Source organism: Giraffa tippelskirchi, chromosome 2, assembly GCF_054371585.1.
Source record: "Giraffa tippelskirchi isolate mGirTip1 chromosome 2, T2T-mGirTip1v1.2.pri, whole genome shotgun sequence".
Taxonomy (NCBI): domain Eukaryota; kingdom Metazoa; phylum Chordata; class Mammalia; order Artiodactyla; family Giraffidae; genus Giraffa; species Giraffa tippelskirchi.
The window spans coordinates 17,675,466-17,691,151 of record NC_137276.1 but is presented as its reverse complement, the minus strand read 5'-3'; the positions used below and the strand labels follow the sequence as shown (position 1 = coordinate 17,691,151).

Here is a 15,686-nt window from a genome sequence, read left to right as displayed (position 1 = left end):
GGGTGACATCATTGGATTGACCCAGGGTAAACTCTTTCCAATCCAGGACCACCCTTTGTCATTCTGTTTCAAACGCCGAGAAATTTTTTTGCAGAGGGCGGGGCTCCCCAGGTGGTGCAATGGTAAAGAATCTGCCTGTCAATGCAGGAGATGCAAGAGACACAGGTTCGATCCCTGGGTCCAGAAGATCCCCTGGAGTAGGAAATGGCAACCTACTCCAGTATTCTTGCCTGGAAAACTCCATGGACAAAGGATCCTGACTGGATATAGTCCACGGGGTTGCAAAGAATCAGACACAGCTGAGCACAGTCCTTTATATATATAGACGAAAAACTCTGCTAATGAGTCCAGAGAAGGAAATGTAGAGACCAGAATCTTGTTTCACAATATAATGTGCTTTTGAAATGCTGGGAAAATATTCCCAAGCGATTCCTGAGTCTTTGGGACTGCTTTCAGCTCACTTGAGCTGTAATGAAGGTGGCCCTTATCAGTCTGAGCTTGAGCTGCCTTAATTAGACCCAGATTCTCTATCTTTAAATTGGTCTTACATCAAAGCTAGAGTTATAATTGCAGGTGATGCATTTGCGAGCTGCATTGTTATGTAGAATACGGCTGCCAGCAGGTTGTGTTGGGATTATTGAAAAGCAATTTGCAGGGGAGGTCTACAGGGGAAAGATAGTTCACCTCACTAAGCCTAAAAAAAAGAGCAATAGATAGCTGGAGGTCTTAGAAAAAACATGCTTAACAAGAGGTATTAAAAAAAAAAAAAAACTCTAAGCATTTGCTAGCTCTATTTTGCATGCACATATGGCTTAAGCCACTCTTGACACATGGCTGTTAAGGTCTGAGTTGTTACAGGTCATTGCTGGTCTGCATTCAATATGGCTGTGGGATTGGCTTATGGGGTCAAAGCAGGTTATCGGGAAAGCTCAGGCAGCTAGAGGCAATTCCCCACTCTAAATTTTGGAACTGGGAGATTTTAGGTTTATGAAGTGCTCATAGGAGACGCTTGTCTTGATTTCTTTGCTTTGAAGGGAAGCTGTTTTTTTTTTTGTGACCAGATGTAAAGCTTCATGGGAAAGTCTTTTCCTGGCAGTGAAGTAAGATTGCCAGTCAAGCCCTGACATGTTTCTAGGTTTAGAGGGAGTGGGGCGACAAGGGGGGTGGGGTGCTGGGATTGTGACTGGCTAGATTTCAGGAGAGGAGAGTGTCTTAGAACTTAGAAGAGGCCACCCAAGTTAAAGGGTCACTCAACTTTCAAAGCATAGTTTCTAAAATTTCTGGGTTGGTGTTATTCAGTCACTAAGTTGTGTCTGAGTCTCTGTGATCCCACAGACTGCAGCACACCAGACTTTCCTGTCCTTCACTATCTCCCAGAGTTTGCAAAAACTCATGTCCACTGAGTTAGTGATGCCGTCCAACCATCTCATCCTCCGTCACCCTCTTCTCCTCTTGCCCTCAATCTTCCCCAGCATCAAGGTCTTTTCCAATGAGTCAGCTCTTCCCATCAGGTGGCCATAGTATTGGAACTTCAGCTTCAGCATCAGTCCTTCCAATGATTATTCAGGGTTGATTTCTTTAGGATTGACTGGTTTGATCTCCTTGCTGTCCAAGGAACTCTCAAAAGTCTTCTCCAGCACCGCAATTCAAAAGCATCAATTCTTCAGTGCTCAGCTTTCTTTATAGTCCAACTCTCACATCTATACATGACTACTGGAAAAACCATAGCTTTGACTATGCGGACCTTTGTCGGCAAAGTGATCGGCAAAATTTCTGGGTGGAAACACCATTAGAGAAGAGCCATGTTCCATCACTAACTACTGCTAAGTATTTCTTTGCATCTTAGCTGAGGATGACCAAGAAGAGAGGATGGGACCTAAGATGGGTTGTGAGGAGTTTGCCTAACTCCTTGATTTGCTGTGAAGTGGAACTTTGCAAACTAATTGCTCCCACCACCCAGACCTGATCTGACATTTTGTTGTTGTTCAGCTGCTGAGGTGTGTCCAACTCTCAGTTACTGCTAAATTAAGAGCCATGCATCTGATTGCCCAGAAAATACTCAGAAAGGCATCCCAAGAAACCCTTTACATACTCCCTCCCTTTTTTCCTATAACATCCTTTCTGGAGCTACTTTGTAATCATGAAATAGTTTTTCATAGCAAACTCTGATCCATGAGGTCATTGATGAAATTGTGTCATCTGCAGAGGTACAGTTACAGCCTACCCAAACAACTGGTCACGTCTATGGGGTGAGGGTGAGAGTGGGGGGATGAGGAGGGGCAGCTGTGGGTCAAAGGTTTGGAAACACCTTGTCAGCTTGTGTGGCTGAATGTTTGACTTTTCAACTGACTGTTCTGCCGGTGAATGGTCTTGGCCTCTGGGGGAGTAGGCGACCTCTTGCCTCTTAAATGGGATCAGGTCTCTGGGCAAGTAGGCAGTTTTATCTCTAAAGAGTTTAGGCCCATGGAAGGTGAGGTCAAGTTGGTCACCAAGGGCAGGGAATCTGGGCCTTCCCTCCAAACCACATTCGCTTTTCTAATCAAACTGACTCATATGATTCCAATTATTTCTCCATCCTCTCCAAGGGCAGTGGGCCATGGGGTAGGCTGATGACCTGTGAAATTTCAGTTTTAAAGAATGGAACTGGTTTTGATTTATTCAAAAGTCAGCCCATTCCTTTGGTTCTGTGTGGAGGCAGAGAGGGCAGGAAGAGCCACCGAAAGGCAGGTCACATCTGAGGATCTTGGCAGCCCCTCAGGCTAATTTTCTTTGCCCAGGACACATGGCAGACTCCTCTGTGGCTGACAGAGAGGAGGGTCTCAGCCATAGAGCCACACATACACTCCTAACAAGGCCAGCATCGCCAGCTGGGAAGGTTTGCTTGAGGCTGGGCACCACAGACATCCGAGAAGATGCGGGTTTGTCGAAGCCAAAGTGACCAGGTCAGGGTCCAATGTGCTTGATCTCTACTCCTTGTTTCTTTACGCTCTCCATTTCTGGTTGGCTTCACTGAATGTGCTGTCTGTGGGCATCCATTCTGACTTCCATTCAGGGAGATAGCCTAGAGCTGTTTCACTTGGTGGAACTTTCCCCTATATCCTCTCAGACTCCTACATGGACTCACTGATGAAACAGCCCGCGTGCCCTTTGTCTTATTTGCCTTCACCCTTCCCTTGGAAAGCTACCAGACTGTTCAAATAAGTGGATTCAGCATAGGTGCACATTCACCAACATGGTTGGATCTTAAAAACATGATCCTGAGTTTTAAAAAAAGAGAAATAGAATGAGATGCATAAGACACTATGATTTCCCTAAATCAAAAGTAAATGCTCATAAAGCAGCAATACATGTAAAATAAAAAGATCACATTAAACATATTAGAAGTGCCTATGGGAGGAGAGGAATAGAAATGGAAAATAAGGATCAAAAGAAATAAATAAAGTAAATAAATGAATGAGTCAATCTATCAATGATGATAATAGACCATGAGCTGAAGAGTATGATTAACTCAACACCCTGTTTTTAAAGAAAACCATGAAAAGCAATATAATTTGGGTGATGCTAGACCTGAGGCTAAGGACCCAAGAGACATGATGACACCAAGATGTCTGGCTCAGCCTGAATCCTACCGGGCTCATGGGCTTCAGATCCAGATGCTAAGGACCTACCAGGAGAAGACAGAAGACACTCTCCCAGATAAGGTGCCTCCCAGAGGAGGATGACAGCATCAGAGGAAGCTGCCTTCTCCTTCTCTGACCTCAGTCGCTTCTCCCCCACCTGGAGATGTGTATTGTTATGGGACCAGGAGCAGGCTGAGCTTCAGATTTATCATCTGTAAAATGGGGTAATGCCAGTACCTCTCTCATCAGGCTGTTGTGAGAAATGTGTAAATGTCTGCTCTGCTCTCAGCGTAGTGCTGGGTTCATAGAGTTGCTGTCATGATCAGAATCATAGTCATAAGTATAATAATAACCAGAACAGTAATATGATAAAAATGATGAATCATGTCATTTGTTTTTATTCGGTTGCTAAGTCTTGTCTGACTCTTTTGATCCCCTGGACCGCAGCATGCCAGGCTTCCCTGTCCTTCACTATCTCTTCACTTTGCTCAAACTCATGTCCATTAAGTCAGTGATGCCATCCAGCCATCTCATCCTCTGTTGCCCCCTTCTTCTGTCCTCAATCTTTCCTGACATCTGGGTCTTTTCCAATGAGTCAGCTTTTCGCATCAGGTGGCCAAAGTATTGGAGCTTCAGCTTCAGCATCAGTCCTTCCAGTGAATATCCACGTCATAGGGAACATTTTTTTTGCCTTCTTGTGCAAGTCTTGCTCAGAAGGTCCAGTTTTGGAATTATTTTAAACAGCTTGGTTTTCAGCGAGACAACATAAAATAAATGAAGTTAAGGAAGTCTTCTGAGATTCTGGAAGATAGAATGTTCGTCATCATCTCTACATCTCCTGAGGATCCTAAAAGGCTGGAGCCACAGCAGAGGAAATCCTGGCCATCACATCAGACACTTCTGTGTGAGCAATCTGAGTCCAGAATCTCAGCAAGAAGGAAGAGTTGGGAGAGAGGAGAGTCCCCTGTGATGCTCTAGAGGAGTACAGACAAGCCAGAGACCCAAAATGCATGTGGCGGTTGCCTGCTTCTTCCTGATGGTGCCTTACAACTCAGAGGTGTTCACTGTCCAAAGTACTTTAATACTTGTCTCATTTAAGCCTTACGACACTTTCCTAAGGAAGTACAGAACTCCCACTTCCACTTTACAAATGGCAAAACTGAGGTCCACGGTGTTCCAATACCAGGATGAACGTTAATTGTAGTCCTGGGCCTAAAATTCAGGCTTACCGACTCCCAGTCCAGTGCATTCTAGAGTAATAATGATGATAATGATAATAACAATTGCTACTCATAAGCAGCTGTATGAGCCAGGGGTTTTACATTCATCCAGCCCTTACAATAGGCCTATGATGTGAGTATTCGCCTCGTTTCATAAATGAAACAGCTAAGGCACAGAGACACTAAGTAACCTGCCTAAGGCCGCACAGCCCACAAGTGGTAGAGGCAGGATGTTATCACTCTTCTTGTCTTCTGTTGCCATGCTTGTCTTGAGGACCAGTTTCTGCAGCTCTGGGTCCTCTCAAGATAAGGATCTCCTACAGACCCAAGGGTGGTTAGTGTCCACATCTTAATCCTAAGACTAAAGAACAAAATCTTGTTCCTTGGGAGAAGGAATCATGGAAGAAGAGGGGACTATGAAGTCTGCCAGAAAAGACTCACATTGCAGCTGGATTCTTTACCAGCTGAGCCACAAGGGAAGCCCTCTGAACTTGGAAGCCTGACCAACCACAGATCTCTCTGCTGTACTCAGGACTCATTTCAAGTTTGGCTGGGAGTCTAGGGAATTTTTAGGGGAGGTGATAACTTACTTAATGCCCAGTGTCCCTTTTATTGACTCTTTGATGTTCACTGAAGTTTAGCCTGCCACCAAAGCCTATCTACCCTTTGGCCCAGGCTTCATAAAACATATACTTCAGACTGTGGATTCATCACAGGAGCTGGTATGAATGGCAAGAGCAGAGGTAAAAACAAATCCCTATCAAGAGAACTTATGTTTGTGTCATCTATGTCTTGTTCCTTTGCTTGATACTCATCCCTTGCTTTTTCTCTTTCTTATCATCCTGTTACCTTCAGTCTGGAAATGCATGGAGATGACCAGGCAGCAGGAGCCCCGTTGAAAGAAGGTGAAAGTTCAATGTCCATATCTGAGAACACAGTCTGTCCAAGAGGGCCTAAGAGATGGTAGGAGGTGACCACAGAAGATTACCTCCCTCTGTATCCCTCCTACCCCAGGATAATTTTATTTTGCATCTGCTCTTTGTTGGAAAGTCTTTGTGGAAGAAAGGAGGGATGGTGGCTAGCGCTAACCTTTGATGTGACTTAGATCACCAGGAGGACAGGGAAGAGTCTAAAGGGAGAGAGTAGCATCATGTGCATGGAAGCAAGAAGCAGGGAAGGGCAAGGTGTGATGGGTTTAGCCTGGGCACCATGTTTGATGGAAAATGTGAAGGAGAGCCAGAAGGTAAGACTTGAGTGCCAAGAAGTACTTTAGACTTTGACTTTCTTTGCTTCCCCCAAAGCATGTGTGGTCGAACTCCAGTTAAGTGGCATGTAAGAGAAGTTCTGGGGAAGAGTGAAGTCTGCTCAAATAACTTTTAGAAACTCTAGGTTAACTTAACTTAAATGCTACGTTAGCAGGATTTGTCAGAGCCTTTATCATAAAAATGTGCACTTCATCGGAGATTTATCTTCCATCTAGCATTTCCCAAATTTATTCTACCAATGAGCCCAGTTTTTCAAGGTGGAGTTTGTCAGCACTCTAGAAAATGGTTTCCCATATGAATAGGCTATGGGATGATGGGGCAGGGAACCAGTGAAAAAACAATTCCACTCTTGGTTGACTGTGAGACCCACATAAGCACCTTCTCTCCTCAAACTCAATTAGCATAGCTCTTCTTTACCTCTGCTGATCAAGGGCTGAGTTCTATGCTTAGTTCTCTGCTCTGTGAACTGCAGTAGGACCCCAAGCCTTGACATGGGGGTCTTTGGAGGCCACTGACTGTCATTACAGCTTTGAAATTATTATACCATTCAATGGTTCTAAAACATTTTGAGGCCAGCAATCCATTTGGAAATGTGCTGGAAGCTAAGAAATCTGTTCCTAGGTGGGCGGGTTGGTGTGGGGGGAGCTGACAGATTCAAAGTCCTCTTACAATATGCAGGATTTTCCAAACTCTTGAGACCATCTATGGAATATTCGCTTATATACACATTGGCGCATTGGCTCCTTTGTCCGGTCATCCCCATTTTCCTTTGTGCTGATTTCACTTGGTTGCTTAAATGGATGGCCCAGTTGGCCCACTCACAAAACTGGCTCTGTGGCCTGTATGTGACCTCTTTGCCTGGAAAATTATCCAGCTGGCCAGCTGGAAGCCATTTTCCAGGGGTGGTACTGAGAAGAAGCATGAGGACACTTCTGAACTTGTTTTTAATTAACATCATCACCTTTGTTTGGAAACAGAAAAGAGACTGATGGAATAGTCCATCCAAGAGACTTCTGTGCTTCTCTCAGCTTCTAAAATGGGGAGAGTTGGGGCATGAATGGAGAAGCTTTAACATGGAGTCTGCCCTGGAGATCCCAGTGAGACATGTTTTCCCTAAATGCTTTCCTTCAAGGTCATTCTGGGGATAAAGCCAAACAACATTTTTCTTTTTTTTAGAAATAGATTGTTTCTTGGAGAGTGGGGACAGGTCTGGTAGCCACTCTCCATTTTCCACTCACACTTCCCCAACTGTTTTGGGAGCCTGTTTTATCACCCCTTAATTTTTAACCTTCTTGTGTCATTTTATTTTAGATATTGTTCCTAACTACCAAAAAGTCATTTTGGGGTATTTTTTTTAAAATCCAGTCTGAAAGTCTTTATTCTTTAATACGATAGCTTTGATCCACTCACATTTATTATGATGGCTCAGCAGCTTGGATTTATTCAAACGATTTTCTTTTTGTGTTTTTTCATCAACTAAATCTTTCTATCTTCCCAACTTAGTTTGTATTAAGCATAAGGGGTGAGATAAAACATTCTGCTGCCTTTTTAGCTCACACAAAGGTTACACATGGGTTCTTCCATGACCTCTGTAGGCATTTCTGTCCTTTGCGACCTGAGTCTCCCAATTTATTTGTTTCCCTGTGCTGTGCTGTGCTCAGTCATGCCCGACTCTTTGCAGCCCCATGGACTGTAGCCTGCCAAGCTCTTCTGTCCATGGAATTTTACTGGAGTGGGGTGCTATTTTCCATTCCAGGGGATCTTCCTGACCCAGGGATGGAATCTGAATCTCTTGTATCTCCTGCTTTGGCAGGTGGAGTCTTTACCACTAGCACCACCTGAGAAGCCTGTTTGTTTTCCTGCAGCCTGGAGACTTAGAATAGGAAGGGAAGAACTGAGTGCTGAGCCAAGAAGAGAATGCAGTGTTGTTCCCTTGGTCTTACTCCTCACATAATAATAGGGGAAAAGGAGAGAAGGTGATATCAGAGAGAACAATAAGCAGAGAAGGTGGCAATAAGTGGCTTAGAGATCTACCAGGTATAGCCAGATGAAACTTCACTACTTCAGTGGTAGAACCTGATTCACTTGTCGGGAACTCTGCTTTGGTGGCAGAGGGATTCCATTCAGCCTTCTGAATCCTTGGGACCAGCAAGAAGGGAGTAGACTTTCTGTCCACCCTTGCCCTCACTATCAGCTTTTCTCTCCCATGACTGTGGAATGACCCAGCACTTTGGAACCCAATCCCATGGCATCCAGATGTCAGCAATTGCTTTTGGTTTCCAGAAGACTCAGCCAGTCCATTGCTAGCTTGTCCAATGGCTGGCCCAGCAAACCAGTGGCCACACACTTGCCCCAAATTTGGCTGAGTTCTGGGACAAGTGGTCAGGGCTGTGTGAAGCAGATTGTGTGTATATGTGTGGCCCAGCCGAAAGCTCTTAAAGCATGCCATGTGAGACACAACCTATAATAAGGAGTTATAAATTGTTCCATTCTGGTGCCTCCAGCTGGAGGTCAAAAGTTTTCACGGTTCTCTTAATGGAGAAGGAAGAGTCCAGTGCCCTGGTGCTCTCTGAAAGCCTGGGGGCTCCTCCCTGGCCTGGAAGAGCTACGTTTACAAAAACAAATACTTTAATGGACAGCATGAGGCAGAGAAACAGCAGAGCCGGGGGGTCAGGGTCCTTGAGCTTGCTTGTGTTAAAGAGAACCGAGCCAAGCCAGTCAGCCTGGGGCCCCGTGGCTGACCTCATCTCTAGTCAGATGGACACTGGGCTCCAGGCTCGAGTGACTGTCTGAAGCAGTGGCTTGCTTTAAGCTGGCTTGGCCAAGACATAGACTACACACAGGCTGGGCCAGGGGAGCCCCAGCGACCTCCACACGTGGGCTGCAGTGGGGCCATCCAGAGGCCCTGGATGCAGTTCAAGTCAAATGACATCTACTCGAGACAGGGATCTCTGCTGAGTGCAGGGGGCCCTGCAGTATAAAAACGCAACCCTTCCAGCCTTCAGAGCATTGTATGGCATGGAGGAGGTGAGATGGATACACGGACATTTGTAGACGACAGGGGAGCACAGACCAAGAGAGCAACCTTAGGGGGAGAGTCCTGTGGACCTCAGAAGCCTGGAAGGACATCCAGAGACATCCAGAGAGTGGCTAGGATGTCAGACTTCGGTGCCCCTGGGGGCTTGAATCTCTCTTCTGTTTCTGTTTATAGGTTATGTCGCCATTGGTAAGACATTTTATTCACCTATAAACCAACCTTATAAAATTTTGTAAACATTCAATGAGGTAATATCTGTGAAGCGCTTAGCACTGGGCAGGACATATAGTCAGTGTTCAATAAACGAATGAGAGCTATTATCACTCCTAGAGGAAGGGGTCATTTCCAGGCCACTGAGGCCTTTAAAGGAGTTGAGAGAAGGAGAGTGAACATTTAGAGCAAGAGGAACAGAGCCTGAGCACAAGTTAATAAAAAGGACTTGGAGAGGGGAAGATGCATGCATTCAATAAATATCGATTTTTACTATTGGCCAGGCAGTATGGATACAATGACGAATGAGGCAGAAGTAATCCCTGTTCCCGCTGGTCATTGTGGAGGAAGTCCCGGGGGAGGGTGCTGAAATATTCTATCTAATCACAGACAATATTTAGGTCAAAGCCGAGGGCTTATGTGTGGAGAGGACACACAGCAGACCTCGTGCTCACCAGGACATATCTTTAAAAATCTCATCTTCAGAACTCTATTCCTAGCAATCCCATCATGCAGAGTTCTATGAAATTAAATGACATCATAGAATTTTCTGGAACTCCTGGAAACTCATGCAACCTTGAATGTGAATTACCATCTAATGTGGGAGCACCTAAATTGCAGAATGATGAACAATGAGTCTGTCTGCTCCTGTCCTAATTAAGTAATGGCAGTGCTGTTTGTGATTAGACCACAGCTCTGGGGCTAATCCATTGGAGAAGGAAATGGCAACCCACTCCAGTGTTCTTGCCTGGAGAATCCCAGGGACAAGGGAACCTGGTGGGCTGCCGTCTATGGGGTCACACAGAGTCGGACACGACTGAAGCAACTTTGCAGAAGCAGTAGCTGGGGCTAATCCTATGCTTCTAGACAGTGACTTTGAGCATGCAACAATTGAAGGCAATACAATATGAGAAGAAGTGGACAGGAAGGCTTACAGAGAGTGTCTCCCTATTGTTATATCCTGATGAACATGACAGAGAAACACTTCACCTGATGTCCATTGCCAGACATATTATAATCGTGAGGGAAGCCTGACTTAGGATACAACAACCTCATGGTTGCTAGATGGAAAGACAGAAAGAACATAGGTCCTTGATGATCCAGTTGATGGGTCAGAACCAACATGGAAGCCCAGCTACCTCTCAACTTCCTGCATTTGAAGTGTAATACATTTTAGTGGTTGCATGTTAGTTGCTCAGTTGTGTCTGACTCTTTGCGACCCCGTGGACTGTAGCCTGCCAGGCTCCTCTGTCCATGGGATTCTCCAGGCAAGAATACTGCAGTGGGTTGCCATTTCCTTCTCCAGGGGATCTTCCTGACTCAGGGATCGAACCCAGGTCTCCTGCATTGTAGGCGGATGCTTTACCATCTGAGCTACTAGGCTTGTTTGAATGGAGATTTTTATTATTTGTGGCTTAATGAGTCCTAATGGAGACACTTGCTAAAACAGAACCAGGAATTTATTTAAATGATTGTACCTCCACTTGGCTTCATCAGGGCTTTGGCCTTTCCCAGGGGAGACATACTCAGTCCAATCTCTGCTCATCTGACAGCCTGTGCAATTGGAGGCCTGTTGGAAACACAAATTTTGGTAATGTCAACCTTCTGAATTACGTCAGATTTGATAATAGAAAGAGCTTGCTATAGACCAGGGACACTTCTGAACAGTTTACAGTCTTTATTTGCTCTTCTCAAAAAACCCTTTGAATTTGGTTCTACCATAACATACCTTTTTTGGTTGAGGAAACTGAGGTACAGAGACATTAAGGCACTTGTCCAGAGATGCACAACTAATAAGTGGCTAAAATTAGACTCAAATTCAAGGAGTAGCTTGACTTCAGAGTCTGTGCCCCTGGCTGAATTGTTTCTCCTTTAAGGTGGTCCATTCAGTTTCAGTTCAGTCGCTCAGTCATGTTCAACTCTTTGCGATCCCATGAATCGCAGCATGCCAGGCCTCCCTATCTATCACCAACTCCTGGAGTCTACCCAAACCCATCTCCATTGAGTCGGTGATGCCATCCAGCCATCTCATCCTCTGTCGTCCCCTTCTCCTCCTGCCCTCAATCCTTCCCAGCATCAGGGTGTTTTCCAGTGAGTCAACTCTTCGCATGAGGTAGCCAAAGGATTGCAGTTTCAGCCTCAACATCAGTCCTTCCAATGAACACCCAGGACTGATCTCCTTTAGGATGGACTGGTTGGATCTCCTTGCTGTCCAAGGGACTCTCAAGAGTCTTCTCCAACACCACAGTTCAAAAGCATCAATTCTGTGGCACTCAGCTTTCTTCACCGTCCAACTCTCACATCCATACATGACTACTGGAAAAACGATAGCCTTGACTAGACAGACCTTAGTTGGCAGAGTAATGTCTCTGCTTTTCAATATGCTATCTAGGTTGGTCATAACCTTCCTTCCAAGGAGTAAGCGTCTTTTAATTTCATGGCTGCAATCACCATCAGCAGTGATTTTGGAGCCCCCAAAAATAAAGCCTGACACTGTTTCCACTGTTTCCCCATCTATTTCCCATGAAGTGATGGGACCAGATGCCATAATCTTAGTTTTCTGAATGTTGAGCTTTAAGCCAACATAGACCACCTCAATTTTTATCCATAGATAAAAATTATGTAAAAGAAGAGGCAGAAATAATCAATTAAAATCAAGTTCATTAGAAATTATAAAATGGGAAAAACATACCTTTAGGATTTCATCAATCTCCGGGGAAGCCGTTGTAAGCTTTGGAGAACAGAGTATTAGTTTTAAGTAAATGCCCATGTTTCTCATGTTCTCTTTTCCTCATCTCATCTCATCATCATTTCTCTAGGACTGTGTCTCTTTTCATCTCTTCATCTGTGTTAAAAACCAGTGAAACAGCCACCTACCATATTGGATGAATTCTGCAACCTCTAAGCACAGTAACTTTGATAAGAATTCTGTATTTTGACCTACCACACAGGCAAAAAGAAAGTCCTGAATGTGAAAAGAAGCCCCATGTGAGCCTTCCATGTTCTCTGCCAAATGGCTTGAGCTCTCCCCACCTTTTTAATTTTGCAAAACGTTTGTGTTGTGTTTCCAGCTTCCCATGGTGCACTAGCGGGTCGGATGATGGGAGAAGGGCTGCAGGGATGAAGTGCCTGATGGGGCCCTGTGCTGGGCTGCAGGTGCTCAATAAGACTGGCCAATGGGAGCGACTTCTTGGAACCAGCCTTACAAGTTCCTGCTGGCCCAAGCCTGGGGCCTCATCTCCCTCCAGCTTGGCCCTGGGTCACCAAAAGGAAATGTATTTAATTTTCAAATCCCTCCTGGAGCCGAAGAGAATTCCAACAAAACAGCCATAAACATTGAAAGAGTCTTGTCTGATTTGAGAAAACATTCCATTGGATTTAAAATGAAATATCCTGTGACTAATCTCATGTAAGACTGGGAACGGGTCTAATTGTTCAATTTGGTGGTCAACGAGGGGACTCCGGAGAGAGACCTAGTCCCTCTCCCCTATCACTTTGGGATCGGCGGCAATAAATCAGCCAGGACTGAGTTTTCAAACAAGGATTGTGAAGGGTCTGCTGTTTGATCCTCAAGCCCCCTTCTTCTCAATTTGTCATTGATTTCTCATCAAGAGAGTTTGTGCAACCGAATCCCCCATGCAATTCTGGCACTTTGTAAGCTAGTAAATAAAACCCAAATGTTAATTCTTATGAGCACAGCATTCCCTGCCAAGAAATGAATAATGCACTGTGAAAAGCGACGGCATTGTGCATCCTTGGATGAGGGAGCGAGAAACAGTGAGGCAGCCTGGGGAGCCGGGAGTCATGAAGGTGGTTAAGCCAGGAAGAGAGATGCAAAGGGAAGAGGAAGAAATAAAACTATCTTGGAAGATCTTTGTCATCTCCTCGACTTGAGCGTAAGCTCCTATGGCCAGCGCCAGGCAATGACGTTAATGAAAGATTATTTGGCTCCTTGTGCCTGTTCTGTGGGCTTCCCAGGTGGCTCAGTGGGTAAAGAATCTGCCTGCAGTGCAGGAGATGCAGGCAGACATGGGTTCGATTCCTGGGTTGGGAAGATCCCCTGGAGGAGGGCATGGCAACTCACTCCAGTATTCTTGTCTGGGGAATCTCCATGGACAGAGGAGCCTGGAGGGTTACAGTCCATAGGGTCGCAAAGAATGAGACTTGACTGAGTGACTGAGAATGCACACACGCCTGTTCTGTATGGAGAAACTTCCAGACTTGTTTTCTCCTCACAATGATCTGTGAGGCAAGTTTGCTATTCTCCCCATTTACAGATGGAGAAACTAAGGCCTCAGAGAAGTAAACAAGTTGCCCACTTGAGAGAGAAGAGATGAGCCACTCGCTGAATACCACAGCTGACTCAGCACCACTGTGCTCTCCGCTCCAGAGGGGAAAAGCGTGGATAGACTAACTGACTATCCCAGGGTGCCCAGGATTGCAGGACTTACGGTGCTAAAACCAGGAAAGTCTCAGACAAACTGGAACAAGTTGTTCACTCTGGGTATGGGAGTTAGACTCCAACTCTGAGTAACCTCCTTAGGTGTTATGGCCAGAGTTTGTTTTTTTTTTTTCCAGAAAAGCATGCACTGGTGTCTGTAGCTCTGTCTCTATAGGGTGAGCCAGCACGTTGGTCTAGGGAAGGCAATCCCATTTCTTGCCTGCCCTTCCTCAAAATAGCATCCTGATATGTGACAGTGAAGAAGGAAAGAGTAATGATGACGCATGCTACTGTTGTTTAACAAGACAGCAATAGTCCCCTGGAACCATCTAGGCCAAGACAGGAGGAAATCATCTTAAATTCCAGTTCCAGAAAGTCTGTAAGTAAATTATGATTTTTGTTTATTATTTATTAGCCATCAGGTCACTTTCAAGGCCCAGAGGAACTCCTTCTGCTTACCATTGGATCTGTGTGAGGCAGAAAAAAGAATTTCTAAGCAGGGGCCTCATTCCCATTTCTGGGACCTAGTTTATAAGCGGAGATCTCTTGCTTGTGAATTGTGCTACATTCAATCTTCTGACTCCTGGAGGAGTTAAGTCAATCTAGGATTCCATCCAATAATAATACTGCCTACAACAAACAAAGCTGTGCATTAGTAAACAGAGTTTTCACCGTGTGTTACTTGACTTGAGGTCCTAGCAACCCCGTGAAACAAGGGAGATAAGATGAATTCCATGCTCCCTGGTTCAAGATGCGGGGCAGGTAGTGTATGGAAGATCCTACATCTAAAGACTGAGGCACCTTGCTAGTATGGTATCAGAAAGTATAATTATTTTAATACAAAATAAGTCAAGGGATATAGAAAAAGTAAATATATTTTTCTATTTCCCATACTGATCTCAGTGTTTGGCACGCAGTAGGTAATCAATTACGCTCCTTGAGACAGAGGCGGCAAGGGAAAGGTTTGGTTCCTGTGTTAACCAGATTGAAGTTTCCATCTTAGCTCATTCACCTACCTGTGAAACTCCAGATAAGTCACTTAATCTCTCTGAGCCAACAGAAACCTTCCAGGCAGAATGGCAAGTAAAAATACCCTCACAGCTGTTGTGAGAACTTGTGATTGTAGCCGAGGAGGGCTTGGCACACAGTAAGTGCTCCATAAGAGACAGTTGTAGTTGTTTTCAGGCCCCAGGATTCTGGGCACTTCTTTATGCCCAGGCTGGTGATGGAAATGGACAACCCGGGTCACAAGGCTCTAATGTCTGGAGGCAGGCACTGAACCAGATGTTTCCTGACCCCCTGTCATGTTTAACTCAACTTTCCTACCAAAATGAGAGGGAACGCTCTCAACTCACGCAACACAATTTCAGTGCCGTGGGTGACCCCTTCCGTACATGCCTGGGGCCAAGCTACAGGTGATAATTAGCTCTCAGAAAGCGGAAGGACATTAACTCCAGTAACTTGACTCTGTTCCAATTGCGATAATTAAATAAAGTGCCCACAGGTGGATCCCGTTAATGAGGCATCCACTGGGCTGCGGTGGAGCCATCCAGGCGGCAGGTCCGTGGAGCTGGGGCGTGGGCTGAGCATAGCTGGCTGAGCCGTTGGCCTTCACAGAAGCCGGAAGCGTCTTCCCTTCTCCCTTCCCAGTGGGTTCCTCCCTCCCCCAGGCCATTTGAGTGTCTTTAGGAGTGCTCTGCTGGGGTCAGGGACTTGTGCTTTGGGCTCTTCCATGAGCTTAATCTTAACCTTGAAAAAGTATCTTAGGTCTCCCTGGTTCAGTTTCCTGAATTGTGAAAAGAAGGCAACAGCTCAAAACATGGAAAGAGAAGCTTGGGGACAAGCGAGTTCAGTCTCACCATCACACTCCTCTCCATCACTGCTCGTTTCTGC

General features: G+C 45.3%; 1 long non-coding RNA gene across 1 annotated transcript in view; it reads right to left on the bottom strand.

Moving 5' to 3' along the window:
• Positions 1–15,408, bottom strand: part of LOC145525630 (uncharacterized) — a 32,507-nt gene extending 17,099 nt beyond the window's left edge. Inside the window, exons 1-3 of the long non-coding RNA XR_014068334.1 lie at positions 14,810–15,408; positions 14,253–14,423; positions 10,831–10,922 (exon numbers count right to left, since the gene is read on the bottom strand). This is a non-coding gene — a long non-coding RNA (uncharacterized LOC145525630). The remainder of the gene's footprint in view (positions 1–10,830; positions 10,923–14,252; positions 14,424–14,809) is intronic.
• Between the last annotated feature and the right edge of the window lie 278 nt (positions 15,409–15,686).